Raw genomic sequence first — 14386 nt, 5'->3', positions numbered from 1 at the left:
CAAGAAGCAGTGTGGCTTGGTTGGGTTGTGTTTCGGAGGACGCATGGCTCTCGACCTTCGCCTCTCCCGAGTTCGTACGGGAGTTGCAGCGATGAGACAAGACTAACTGCCAATTGGATACCATGAAATTGGGAAGAAAAAAATGTTAAATAAAAATATCATCATAATAATAATAATAATCTATCAATGTTACATTGAGCTGGGTGATTGGAATATGAATGACAGTCACCCACTATGCTGTAATAGAAATAAGGCCATGCTCATGAAAAAAAGAATAATCCTCCCTCATCTTAAATGGCACCAACCACCACTGGGTGATGCTTGGTTTGTTTCCTGGCTGACAGGGATTCAAACAACAGCTCTCTGATTCCCCATAGCGATCAATCCGAGCGCTGCAGTTGTCAGTAGGCTACACTTCGTTTTCCCGGGTCCATGTTGAAGTTGGTCAGCCCAGACTTTCTCGCATACTCAGCTTCGTCGGGTCATTCCAGGGCAAGCGTTGCATCTGTTCCATCCCGCTCGCAGGTACAACAAACACCGACTACATCCGCACAAACTCAGTAAGAGAGGAATGCACCGGCGGAGTGTCGGAAAATAGCATTTCTGTGTGCCGACCTGCGTATGTGGTATGTTGCCCCATTTTTTGGTGTTATTCTTTGCTGCGTATGTAGTATGTTGTCCAATTGTTGTGTTCTTTGAAACATCAATATTTCGGTGCAGGGAAAAGATGCTGTTGAAAAAATTACGTCCGTTTGTAGACGTTCCAGAAGTCGCTAGACTGTTCATCCGTTTGTCGAAAAGAAACACTCCCTTTGCCTGACTATTGTCTACTTTTGTCGAATAGTTTTTTTTATACGATCTCTTGAGTTGGTGTTTGTTGTTCAGGCTAATGGCGGTCTGAAATCAAGGTTTTATAATGTGGGCGGATGTGAAATAATTTTGGGGCAGAATCGGCAGATTAATCTAGGTGTGCATTTCGAATATTTTTTTGTGTAGGCTACAGTTTGCATCAGAATTACAACTGCTGCATGCCATTGGCCAGTCAACAAGTATTTATAACGTTATATGGATTATAATTTGTTGCCGGTCTGTCTTTAGACACACACAGACCGGGGCGCTTTATAATTCAAATGCGCTGTTCAGAACATCTGGATAGCCTGCCCCAAATATTAACAAAACTTTGTCATGCAGGCTATTGTCTAAGTAGGCAAAATAAAATAGCCAATGCTCGCCTAACAACTTGGTAGATGCAGAATGAATAATTAATAATGGGTTAAGAATGGCTTTGTGTACGTTAATAGGCCTTGTTATTGGGCTATTAAAACTGTCTTGTAAGAGAAAATATTACGCGTTTCAAGTTTAAATGTACAAGGGAAATGCCTTTCTTGCAAGCTCTAACCCAACAACGCAGTAATCAATATCAATGTAGTACTAAAAATAATATAAGCTTTAACAAAAACACGAGAAATATAAATAAGAAATATGTTGCCAATCACAATCAATGCTGAATTTCAAATGTCCAAATGAATATCCAATATGTATGAGTCATTCGTTCTTGAATCATATAAATAAGTTATGCATGAAGTAGCCTAACAGTAAGCTATTTGTCATTGGAGACACTGACCTATATAAGGCACAGACCTTTTATATGGAAAATAAATACGTCATTTAGGCCTAGGCCTATGGCACAACACGGGAAGTCTAGAGATGTTAAAGGGGTGAGGAAATGTTATGCAAGGTAAGGAGGAAATAGATGGTTGCTCTCATCGTTGAGATAACGTAGCTTCTCATGGCTGATAGGTGGGGTTTTGATTGGGCACTGTGCAGGTCGTCTAATAGCCCATTGAAGGCATATCAGTCATGTTTGGAAGTAGCCAATATATTGCCCCTGTAACTTAATCATTATTTTAGGCTATAACGTTGCACCATCACTCATTCTTAGCCTAAATAGACTACAAAGTGCTGTAAATGCGTTTTTTTCCGTTGTGGAAAGTGAATTAAACCTCTTACCACTGTGGGTAGTTACAATGTAACCATATTTTGTTGGAATGGTTACAATATTACGTCACGTGGATCTGATAAACATGTTCTGCAACCTCGTATCAACGTGCCTCAGAATGAAATTGTCCTTCCAGCGTTGCCGTAGATAGAGTTTCAGGACATGTATCAGAATTCTCCGCTCTCATGGATTCTGCCGTTCTGGCTGGGGGTATTTCAGGTCAGACGACAGCCTTCACAGCGATGCCGTGTGAAAATTGAAGTCAATTTACGAACTGGTGAAGAAATCAAAAGCTGACCTGACGGTACGAGTAGACTTACAACACCTACATCGATTAAATATACATTAGGATAATTTGTGACACGAGTTAGCCCTAGTGTAAATTAACCGGGCTATATCCTAATGTAGCCCTATTGAAAGCACCGAAGCACGCCTGCAGTGGATGTCTGATAGCCACTGGATTACCTAAATGTCCAATCCTTTCTGATCTGCCAGGGTTCTGTATTCAGGCTATTGAAACTTCGAGGTTGTTAGTTTGACACGGCATGAAAGCATACTTTTGAATGTCCTCGGTTGGCCTGTACTATCAGTGGACTTGCAGGATAACTTCTGATAAGGGACTGGTCGAAATGTACACAATTGTTACCCGGAGGAAAATGGGGGAGGGTCATGCTTTTTCAATTTCATGCAGGGGGAGGGGTTAGTATTTTTTTATTTAGTCAAGGGGGTGTCATGTCATTTGTAATCGATTAACAAACATAACACAATCGTAAATCTAAGCACTGGTGGTAGCACTATAGGTATGGGGGTGTGTCCAAAATATTTGTGCTATTTTCACCACCAAAAATGATCAGCACAGTGCTGGCGGTGGCGTGAAAGGGCTGGGTTTTGATTAATAAACCAGTTGTGGGTTTGTTGAGGTTTGGCCCCTCACTGGCCAATCGGAACGTGCTCGATGGCTAAATATGTGGTTGCTTCAAGTGATGTATGTATTGCCTTGGAATCAACTCCAATGTTAGGCCATTATAGTTTGTTAAACAGCTTACAGAAATTAAATAACAAAATGTCGACCCATCCCATCTTTACTAGATATGTTAACTTGAACCAGTTTGCAGTCCACATTGTTCTAAGTAATTGCATGGCTTCAATAGCATTCACACTGATGTAGGGTCTAGGCCTACTGTAAATTGCATTTTTGCATTTTTGCAATTATTGATAAGGCCTAAAAACCGTGTGAATAATTCAAATCAAATTCTAAACAAAACAATGACTTGTTTTAAATAGGCTAAATACAGTTACAGGCACCATAATTGCACATTGTGGGCATATAATATTAAAACAATACAGACTATGGAGGATTTTACACACATTCTAACTTTTCACAGTAGCTGGAAAAATATCCAATATAAAGAGAGGAGGAGAATGAGCACTCAACCTTATACTGCTCCCAAATATAATGTTTTATATAAATATTGGGGTCATCTTCGCATTCACACGTCTCCAGAAGTTGCATTGCACGGACGTTCTCACCATAAAACCAGGACAGTGTGTATCATTCAAGTTTTTAATAGAATTTTATTAAAACCAATTTGGTCGTTTTTTTCAACAACAGTAAATGCATGTTAAATTTAATGATATCCTTAAATTGAGGTTAGCTAACGGCTGGGACTAAAAACGAACAAAAGATAACTCATGTAAAATATACTGGCCGTCAAATGTATGTATAAGCTGAAAGTAGAAGACTAAGTATTGTTGTCCATTAGTTTATTCCAATTAGGGGAGGGGTGGTAGGGTTAGGGGAAAATAATAAAGGAACATATATTAAAAGAAATATATTTTTACAAAATAATATACAGTACCAGTCAAAAGTTTGGACACACCTACTCATTCCGGGGTTTTTCTTTATTTTCTAAATTGTAGAATAATAGTGACGATGTCAAAACTATGAAATCACACATATGGAATCATGTAGTAACCAAAAAAATAGTTAAACAAATCAAAATATATTTGAGATTCGTCAATGTAGCCACCGTTTGCCTTTGACTCCTTTGCACACTCTTGGCATTCTCTCAACCAGCTTCATGAGGTAGTCACCTAGAATGCATTTCAATTAACAGGTGTGCCCTGTTAATTTGTGGAATTTCTTTCCTTAACCTCTACGGGCTAGGTGGGACGCTTGCGTCCCACCTACGTAACAGCCACTGCCAGCCTGTGGCGCGATTTTCAAAACCTTAAAAATCCTATTACTTCAATTTCTCAAACATATGACTATTTTACAGCCATTTAAAGACAAGACTCTCGTTAATCTAACCACACTGTCAGATTTCAAAAAGGCTTTACAACGAAAGCAAAACATTAGATTATGTCAGCAGAGTACCAAGCCAGAAATAATCAGACACCCATTTTTCAAGCCAGCATATAATGTCACCAAAACCCAGAAGACAGCTAAATGCAGCACTCACCTTTGATGATCTTCATCAGATGACAACCCTAGGACATTATGTTATACAATACATGCATGTTTTGTTCAATCAAGTTCATATTTATATCAAAAACCAGCTTTTTACATTAGCATGTGACGTTCAGAACTAGCATACCCCCCGCAAACTTCCGGGAATTCGCTAACATTTTACTAAATTACTCACGATAAACGTTCACAAAAAGCATAACAATTATTTTAAGAATTATAGATACAGACCTCCTCTATGCACTCGATATGTCCGATTTTAAAATAGCTTTTTGGTGAAAGCACATTTTGCAATATTCTAAGTACATAGCCCAGGCATCACGGGCTCGCTATTTAGACACCCGGCAAGTTTAGCACTCACCATAATCATATTTACTATTATAAAAGTTTGATTACCTTTTGTTGTCTTCGTCAGAATGCACACCCAGGACTGCTACTTCAATAACAAATGTTGGTTTGGTCCAAAATAATCCATCGTTATATCCGAATAGCGGCGTTTTGTTCGATGCGTTCCAGACACTATCCGAAATAGTAAAGAAGTGTCGCGCGCATGGCGCAATTCGTGACAATAAAATTCTAAATATTCCATTACCGTACTTCGAAGCATGTCAACCGCTGTTTAAAATCAATTTTTACGACACTTTTCTCGTAGAAAAGCGATAATATTCCGACAGGGAATCTCCTTTTCGGCAAACAGAGGAAAAAAAATCCCAAAGGCGGGGGCGGTCGGGGTCACGCGCATAAGCCAGTGTCCCTTGATCGGCCACTTGAGAAAGGCGATAATGTGTTTCAGCCTGGGGCTGGAATGACGACATTCTGTTTTTTCCCGGGCTCTGAGCGCCTATGGACGACGTGGGAAGTGTCACGTTAGAGCAGAGATCCTTAGTAAATGATAGAGATGGAAAAGAAGTTCAAGAAATGGTCAGACAGGCCACTTCCTGTAAAGGAATCTCTCAGGTTTTGACCTGCCATTTGAGTTCTGTTATACTCACAGACACCATTCAAACAGTTTTAGAAAATTTAGGGTGTTTTCTATCCATATGTAATAAGTATATGCATATTCTAGTTACTGGGTAGGAGTGGTAACCAGATTAAATCGGGTATGTTTTTTATCCAGCCGTGTCAATACTGCCCCCTAGCCCTAACAGGTTAATGCGTTTGAGCCAATCAGTTGTGTTGTGACAAGGTAGTGGGGGTATACAAAAGATAGCCCTATTTGGTAAAATTCCAAGTCCATATTATGGCAAGAACAGGTCAAATAAGCAAAGAGAAATGACAGTCCATCATTACTTTTAAGATATCAGTCAATCCATAACATTTCAAGAACTGAAAGTTTCTTTAAGTGCAGTCGCGAAAACCATCAAACGCTATGATGATACTGGCTCTCATAAGGACCGCCACAGGAAAGAAAGACCCAGAGTTACCTCTGCTGCAGAGGATAAGTTCATTGGAGTTGACTGCACCTCAGATTGCAGCCCAAATTAATGCTTCGCAGAGTTCATGTAACAGACACATCTCAACATCAACTGTTCAGAGGAGTAAATCAGGCCTTCATGGTCAAATTGCTGCAGAGAAACCACTACTAAAGGACACCAATAAGAAGAATGGACTTGCTTGGGCCGAGAAACACGAGCAATGGACATTAGACCGGTGGAAATTTGTCCTTTTGGTCTGATGAGTCCAAATTTGATATTTTTGGTTCCAACCGCTGTGTCTTTGTGAGACGCAGAGTAGGTGAACAGATGATCTCCGTATGTGTGGTTCCCACTATGAAGTATGGAGGAGGGGTGATGGTTTGGGGGGGCTTTGCTGGTGACACTGTCAGTGATCTATTTAGAATTCAAGGCACAGTTAACCAGCATGGCTATCACAGATACACCATTCCATCTGGTTTGCAGTTAGTGGGACTGTCATTTGTTTTTCAACAGGACAATGACCCAACACACCTCCAGGCTGTGTAAGGGCTATTTGACCAAGAAGGAGAGTGATGGAGTGCTGCATCAGATGACATGGCCTCCACAATCACCTGACCTCAACCTAATTGAGATGGTTTGGGATGAGTTGGACCACAGAGTGAAGGAAAAGCAGCCAACAAGTGCTCAGCATATGTAGGAACTCCTTCAAAATGGTTGAAAAAGCATTCCTCATGAAGCTGGTTGAGAGAATGCCAAGAGGGTTCAAAGCTTTCAAGGCAAAGGGTGACTTCTTTGAAGAATATAAAATATAAAATAAATGTTGTTTTTTTTTTTTAATCACTTTTTTTGGTTACTACATGATTCCTTATGTGTTTTTTCATAGTTTTGATGTCTTCACTATTATTCTACAATGTAGAAAATAGTAAAAATAAAGAAAAACCCTTGAATGAGTAGGTGTGTCCAAACTTGACTAGTACTGTATATTTACAAAAAAATATATGTGGGGGATTGGAAATGATGCAGAAAATTACAATAATTGAAGCCACAATCTATCTGCAATATGAAGTCCTCTGTTTTAGTGCTTTTTGCTAAATGAGCTGTACAGGTTTTTGTTCTTTTTTTCTCCCTAATTTTGTGATATCCAATTGCGATCCAGTTATGATCTTGTCATCGTTTCGACTCCCCAATGGGATCGGGAGAGACAAAGGTGGAGATACCCATCCTCCGAAACAAGACCCGCCAAACCGTGCTTCTTAACACTCGCCCGCTTAACCCGGAAGCCAGCTGCACCAATGTGTTGGAGGAAACACTGTTCAACTGACGACCGAGGTTAGCCTGCATTATTGGGTATTGTGTGTGGATTGCTGAAGATTTTTTTTATTTATTTAAGGCTGTAACGTAACAAAATGTGGGAAAAGTCAAGGGGTCTGAATACTTTCCAAAGGCACTGTACAGTTCTTGACCAAAGCTGGAAACTGAACGTGATTAGAAACAGTTTGTGGATTTTAGAGTACTCTTCATTTCAAAATACTTTTCATATCTACAGTGAGTAGAAGTTAGCCTATATTCATATTCTCTAATGAGAATACCTAAGGTATTTTGGTATTTCTGTACTAGCTGTCCACTGCCATAGGGTGCGTCAATGCTTTGTTCAAAAGTAGTGTACTATGTAGGGGTAGATAGTGTGGAAGCCATAGAAAGTAGGAAGGGATCTACTGTCAGATAATGTCACTACTAAACGTTTCTCAATGTTCCACTGCTTCTACGGATAACCTAAGGACAGAACATTGACCCATGGGGCTCTGGTCAAAAGTAGTTAACAATATAGGGAATAGGACTCCATTTGGGATGCAGACTTCATTCTTTGACTTTAATGTGATAACTAACTTTATCAACGTTATTGGATTTGTACGGATTTGCATGGTGTGCTACCAAGAGGTGTCTTAAAATGTCTGCCCTTTCAAACTCTGCATGTCTTCTGTCAGGAGCAATTTGAGTGTAGCACACCGTTTAGCCTAATCCTGTTTTATTGAGGGGAAAACCGAGATGGAGCAAATTGTGTGCTACATGGTTGGTTGTTATTCCAGCTTTGACTGCAAAATTCTGGTAACTTTCCCCAAATTCTCTGGTTTTCTTCATCTTCGTTGGAGGATTCAGGATTTCCTGCTTTTGCCCTCATGAGTCTGGGAATTTCTTACTGTTCAATACAAGAGCTTCAAATAACAATATTAATATTGAATCATGGTTGTGATTATTTATTGCTTGGATTTAAATGCATCAATGTTGTGGAAATTGTTTGATTTGAGTATTTGTAGTGGTGATTGTTTGATTTGAAGGGTTGAGTAGATACTGTCAGCTTGTAGATACAGTGCTGGGTATAGGAGAGTTGTCAGTGTTGATCCTATTCCCTATATAGCGCACTACTTCTGACCAGTCCTATGGGACACTGTGGTACCTTAAGTCACACACGTGGTACTCCAAAAGGGAGCAGGTTTATCAAACAACATGCCAGTTTGATTATGTCTTCCAGAGGCCATGGGCTTCTTCCGAACAAAGCCCATGGCGTAGTGGTGTACTTTTGGTTCCTTGTTGATTTTTTTTTCTTCTTCTTCCATGAATTGCATGTGTTTTATTTCCATGAAGGGGCAGACTGCCTGGCTACCTTTTTTAAAGCAAAAAAAATTGGACTGAAGGAAAGAAAAAAAGGATTGCGTGGTTTTAAATCGTATAAATTGTTTTGAGAGTCTCAAAGCAAAGGAATAGTTTTACTAGATAAGCCTAGGCTATATTGTAAGTGAGGCTTGCCAGTTAGACCCAGGGTTGTTTTCAGTGGTTGCCATCTTTCGTTTTCCTCCAGTGAACAAAGTAACCCTAAGCCATTTGGAAAGAAGCGTTGAATAAAAAGAAACTTGCTCAAACCTTGCATTATGACAAAAAATACTTGCTGTGTGTTGGTCAAACCTTATGGAATAGACCAACTGTCTAAAGGCTGGATAGGGCATGAGATTTGCAGCACGTCTTTTTAAAAGCTATGATTCATTTTAACGGCACAGCCAAGTTCAAACATATAACTCCTGCACTGTTGAAAAACTCAACTATTACCACCCTCAAATTCCCATCCCATTAAAGCCTACAGTGTCTGTGTCCCAAAGGGCCCATAGGGCTCTATCAAATGTAGAGCACTATATAGTATCTCCATACATTATCTCCTCAACCAACAGTAAATGATTGTTGTGTCTGTCCGTCCATGCTTTCTCCATCCTGCTCTACATGTTAGGCCAGTCACTCTTCATGAAAGTCATAGTTTAATTCTCTTACTTGCAGTATCTCACCCTACATACACAAACATTTCATGAGCTATTACGGGTCAGACCAGACTCGTATGTTCTATTCAGAGTTCTGCGGCCCGAGTTTTGGCTTCTCCATGTCAGTAATCAGTTGATGAATACCACTACACCCTGCTCCATGCCACCTCGGAGTTGTTGTAAGGGCTCAAGGTCTCCCTTCTAGGTCTGCTCAGACCTGGGTTCAAATACTATTTGTTTCCTTCAAATACTTCATGATCTTGCCTGGCAAAATGGAACCTATGGAATAGTCCGAAAAGTACAAACCCCTTATGGGCCTTGGTCAAAAATAGTGCACCTTAAAGGGAATAGGGTATCATTTGGGACAGAACTGTTATCTCACATCTTTGAGCGAGCTAAAATTCTCTCTCTCTCTCTCTACATTGTCCAATTTCAAAAAGGCTTTACAGCGAAAGCAAAATATTAGATTATGTTAGGAGAGCACATAGACACAAATAATCACACAGCCATTTTCCAAGCAAGCATATATGTAAAAAAAAACACAGCTAAATGCAGCACTAACCTTTGATCTTCATCAGATGACACTCCTAGGACATTGTTATACAATACATGCATGTTTTGTTCAATCAAGTTCATATTTATATCAAAAAACAGCTTTTTACATTAGCATGTGATGTTCAGAACTAGCATACCCACCGAAAACTTCCGGTGAATTTACGTAATTACTCATGATAAACGTTGACAAAATACATAACAATTATTTTAAGAATTATAGATACAGAACTCCTTTATGCAATCGCTATGTCCGATTTTAAAATAGCTTTTCGGCAAAAGCACATTTTGCAATATTCTGAGTAGATAGCTCGGCCATCACGGCTAGCTATTTTGACATCCGCCAACTTCGGGGTCACCTAAACTCAGAATTACTATTAGAAAAATTGGATTACCTTTGCTGTTCTTCGTCAGAATGCACTCCCAGAACTTCTACTTCAACAACAAATGTTGTTTTGGTTCCAAATAATCCATAGTTATATCCAAATACCTCCGTTTTGTTCGTGCGTTCAGGTCACTATCCGAAGGGTAACGTGCGAGCGCATTTCGTGAAAAAAAAATTCAAAATATTCCATTACCGTACTTAGAAGCATGTCAAACGCTGTTTAAAATCAATTTTTATGCTATTTTTCTCGTAAAATAGCAATAATATTCCAACCGGGCAACGTTGTATTCATTCAAAGAGAGAAAGAAAAACATGGCGAGTTCTCGTGACCGCGCATCTCCAGTCTCACTGTCCCCAGGCTGACCACTTACAAACTCTGCTCCTATACTTTGCCCAGAGACAGCAGACACCCCATTCCACTTTCTGGCGGCTTTAGAGAGCCAATGGAAGCCTTAGAAAGTGTCACGTTACAGCACAGATGCTGTATTTTCGATAGAGATGCAACAGAAGGACAACAAATTGTCAGACAGGGCACTGCCTGCATGGAATCTTCTCAGGTTTTGGCCTGCCATATGAGTTCTGTTATACTCACAAACACCATTCAAACAGTTTTAGAAACTTCAGCGTGTTTTCTATCCAAATCTACTAATTATATGCATATTCTAGTTTCTGGGCAGGAGTAGTAACTAGATTAAATCGGGTACGTTTTTTTTTATCCGGCCGTGAAAATACTGCCCCCTATCCCAAAGAAGTTAACATAGAGGCTGGGATTCAAACAAATTGACTTTAGAAGGTGATTTCTGCTCCAGCTGACATTGGCATTGTTATCAGCCAACAGCTTTTAATGCAGTGGGCTAAATTAGGGTCACAGAGAGTGTTTATTGGTAATCTTAAACAAATCTACTTTGAAACAAAAGGATACACCTCACACGTGGTTATGGGCTTAAAAAAAAGAAGACACTATGTACAATGTCAGATATAGAGTTGAAATGTATTACATTTTGAGTTTGCATCTCAATATTACACGTTATATACATCACAGAAGACTAAAATATAACAAGACCGTTTGACATATACACACCTGATTTGTATTTTTTTGTAAAAAAAAAACTGTTTATTCATTTTGAAATGCTGAAAAATATGTATAATATTCCACCCATGAGCACACTAGAGGGTGTTTAGTCATTTGACTGCAGGAAAGGGCTACAAGTCTAATGCTGTGTGCAGGTTGTTAAATCTGTGTTGGTTTGAATCCAGGGCTAAACCTTAACCTACCGTGTGATGATCTTGCTTAGGAAAGCAGAGATACTTGTTAGGTTATGGGCCCCGGTCAAAAGTAGTGCACTATATAGGGAATAGGGTGCCATTTGGGACGCAACCACTGAATGCAAACCACTCATGGCTGCAAATCCTTTGTATGTGTTCCTGTGAGGTAAAGGAAGAGTTAGTACAGTATTTTGGAATGGTGTGATCATTAATCACATGAATCTCTTGAAGCGGTAAGCGATCCGATTATATAATAGGTCAGGTAGATACACATTGTTTACTCCAGCAGGAGAGTAAGTATTATCCACCAGATTCAGCACTTCTCCACAGAGGCTCCTCTGTTTAGCTCAGTGGGGTTGTTTTTTCCTTAACGTGCTTATAGGGGAGTTTATGAATGTTGCAGAAAATAGACATTGGCCAGATGGCAAACAGACAGGCAGGCCACTACAGGTAGCATCGGGTTGGTATGTTAGGATGGATGAGCCCACAGAATGCCCCAGAAGGAGTTGTACCTGGTCCATCTCCTCTCTGGGAGATGTCTCCTGATGTGCCACAGACCTGTGTTCAAATACTATTTCAAATATTTTATATACTTTCTAAAATGTTCTCTAGTCTGCCTGAAGTGGCAAATAGGTGGGGTTTAAACTTTTCTTGACTATTCTATTGGTTCCATTGTGCCAGGCAAGCTCATTCAAGCCCAGATAAAGTATTTCAAATGATTTCGAATGATATTTGGATCCAGGTCTGATGTGCATACAGGCCCCCGGGAGGGTTTGGATGGCATACAGCAGGGGAGTTGAGCCACGGTTTGGAAGATACAAGATGTTTTAAAGAATTTATGTTTTCTTGTGTTAAATGAACGGCATAGTTTAATGGTCGTCGGTTTCTGCACGGTGTCAGATGACGCAACAAAGGCATGTCTGGTGCTGTAAAGAACAGAACACACACAACACATGCCTAGAACAGAATACAGCTGTATGAGGAAAGGACGGCATGAGAAAGACGACTTGACAGCTGAGTAATGAAATTGTCTTGTGGTGTTTGTGTGTCAATCCTGGACAAAATGTGCAGCTTGGCAGCGAAGTGGCAGCTTGGCCTCTTGACTACCGACAGCAGCACCAAGGTTACGTCCCAAATGGCACCCTATTCCCAAATGGGCCCATAGTGCACTACTTTTGACATAGCCCTATGTAGAGAATAGGGTGCTATTTGGGACACAACGCAAGCATATGCAATGGTTTAGCACAACCTCAGTCAACCCAGATGTTCTCAGGATCATCTTAATGATTCTTACATGTTATCAAGATCACAGAAAAATGCTGAAGAGAGAGCTTTGCCCAAACACAAACACGTCTTCTTCTTTCTGCAAGCCTGGTACATGTTTGAACATAATAATTATTGCATTTCTGGTTTGTTTTCTTTACAACTTACTGTACCAACTGATGTGATGTGGTCTGGAAGGTGTACAGATGTAGGATTCTTAATTTGATCACCCTGTTGCAGGAGAACTTTCCTGCAATGCATTTGGATTTCCACTTAGACATTTCAGACTTGATTTTCCCTTATGAAAATGTAAATAAATTATAATCCACCTAATAATTCACATTTCCTGTTGTAGCAAACTGGCTCAAATGAAGATCCTACATCTGTATAGTGGTGAGGCCTTGTTGATTGAACTGCTAAGACCTGATTCACCCTTCTCATTTCTGTTCCTGAAGTTGTAGTTGTAGTGACATACATTACCATGGCACTTGTAGTAGTGGCATATACAGTACCAGTCAAAGGTTTAGACACACCTACTCATTCCAGGGTTTTTCTTTCTTTTTACTATTTTCTACATTGTAGAATAATAGTGAAGACATCAAAACTATGAAATAACACATATGGAGTCATAAAGTAACCAAAAAGATTCTTCAAAGTAGCCACCCTTTGCCTTGATGACAGCTTTGCACACTCTTGACATTGTCTCAACCAGCTTCGTGAGGTAGTATCCTGAAATGCATTTCAATTAACAGGTGCGCCTTGTTAATTTGTGGAATTTCTTTCCTTCTTAATGCGTTTGAGCCAATCAGTTGTGTTGTGACAAGGTAGGGGTGATATACAGAAGATAGCCCTATTTGGTAAAAGTCCAAGTCCATATTATGGCAAGAACAGGTCAAATAAGCAAAGAGAAACGACAGCCCATCATTACTTTAAGACATGAAGGTCAGTCAATCCGGAAAGTTTCTTCAAGAGCAGTCGCAAAAACCACCAAACGCTATGATGAAACTGGCTCTCATGAGGACCGCCACAGGAAAGGAAGACATAGAGTTACCTCTGCTGCAGAGGATAAGTTCATTAGAGTTGACTGCACCTCAGGTTTCAGCCCAAATAAATGCTTCACAGAGTTTCAGTAACAGACACATCTCAACATCAACTGTTCAGAGGAGACTGTGTAAATCAGGCCTTCATGGTCAAATTGCTGCAAAGAAACCACTACTGAAGGACACCAATAAGAAGACACTTTCTTGGGCCAAGAAACACGAGCAATGGACATTAGACCGGTGGAAATCTGTCCTTTTGGTCTGATGAGTCCAAATTTGAGATATTTGGTTCCAACCGCTGTGTCTTTGTGAGACGCAGAGAAGGTGAACACATGATCTCCGCATGTGTGGCACTCACCATGGAGGTGTGATGGTGTGGGGGTGCTTTGCTGGTGACACTGTCTGTGATTTATTTAGAATTCAAGGAACACTTAACCAGCATGGCTACCACAACATTCTGCAGCGATACGCCATCCCATCTGGTTTGCAGTTATTGGGACTATAATTTATTTTTCCACACACCTCCAGGCTGTGTAAGGGCTATTTGACCGAGAAGGAAAGTGATGGAGTGCTGCATCAGATGACCTGGCCTCCACAATCACCCGACCTCAACCCAATTGAGATGGTTTGGGATGAGTTGGACCACAGAGTGAAGGAAAAGCAGTCATCAAGTGCTCAGCATATGTAGGAACAC

At 40.2% G+C, this 14386-nt stretch overlaps 1 protein-coding gene across 13 annotated transcripts in view; it reads left to right on the top strand.

Annotated features, from left to right (window-relative positions):
• The first annotated feature begins 360 nt into the window (after positions 1-360).
• thrb (thyroid hormone receptor beta) overlaps positions 361-14386 on the top strand; it is a 130220-nt gene continuing 116194 nt past the window's right edge. For 4 of the 13 annotated variants that reach the window (XM_045693587.1, XM_045693588.1, XM_045693591.1 and 1 more), the window contains exon 1: positions 364-626. The gene's annotated coding sequence lies outside the window, so the exon portion shown is untranslated. Of the gene's footprint in view, positions 627-2082; positions 2304-14386 lie in introns of those variants that run through there. The other 9 variants (XM_014142425.2, XM_014142421.2, XM_014142427.2 and 6 more) reach the window with 6 other exon arrangements.

Source organism: Salmo salar, chromosome ssa14 (assembly GCF_905237065.1).
Source record: "Salmo salar chromosome ssa14, Ssal_v3.1, whole genome shotgun sequence".
Taxonomy (NCBI): Eukaryota; Metazoa; Chordata; class Actinopteri; order Salmoniformes; family Salmonidae; genus Salmo; species Salmo salar.
This window is presented reverse-complemented; position numbering and strand designations above follow the sequence as displayed.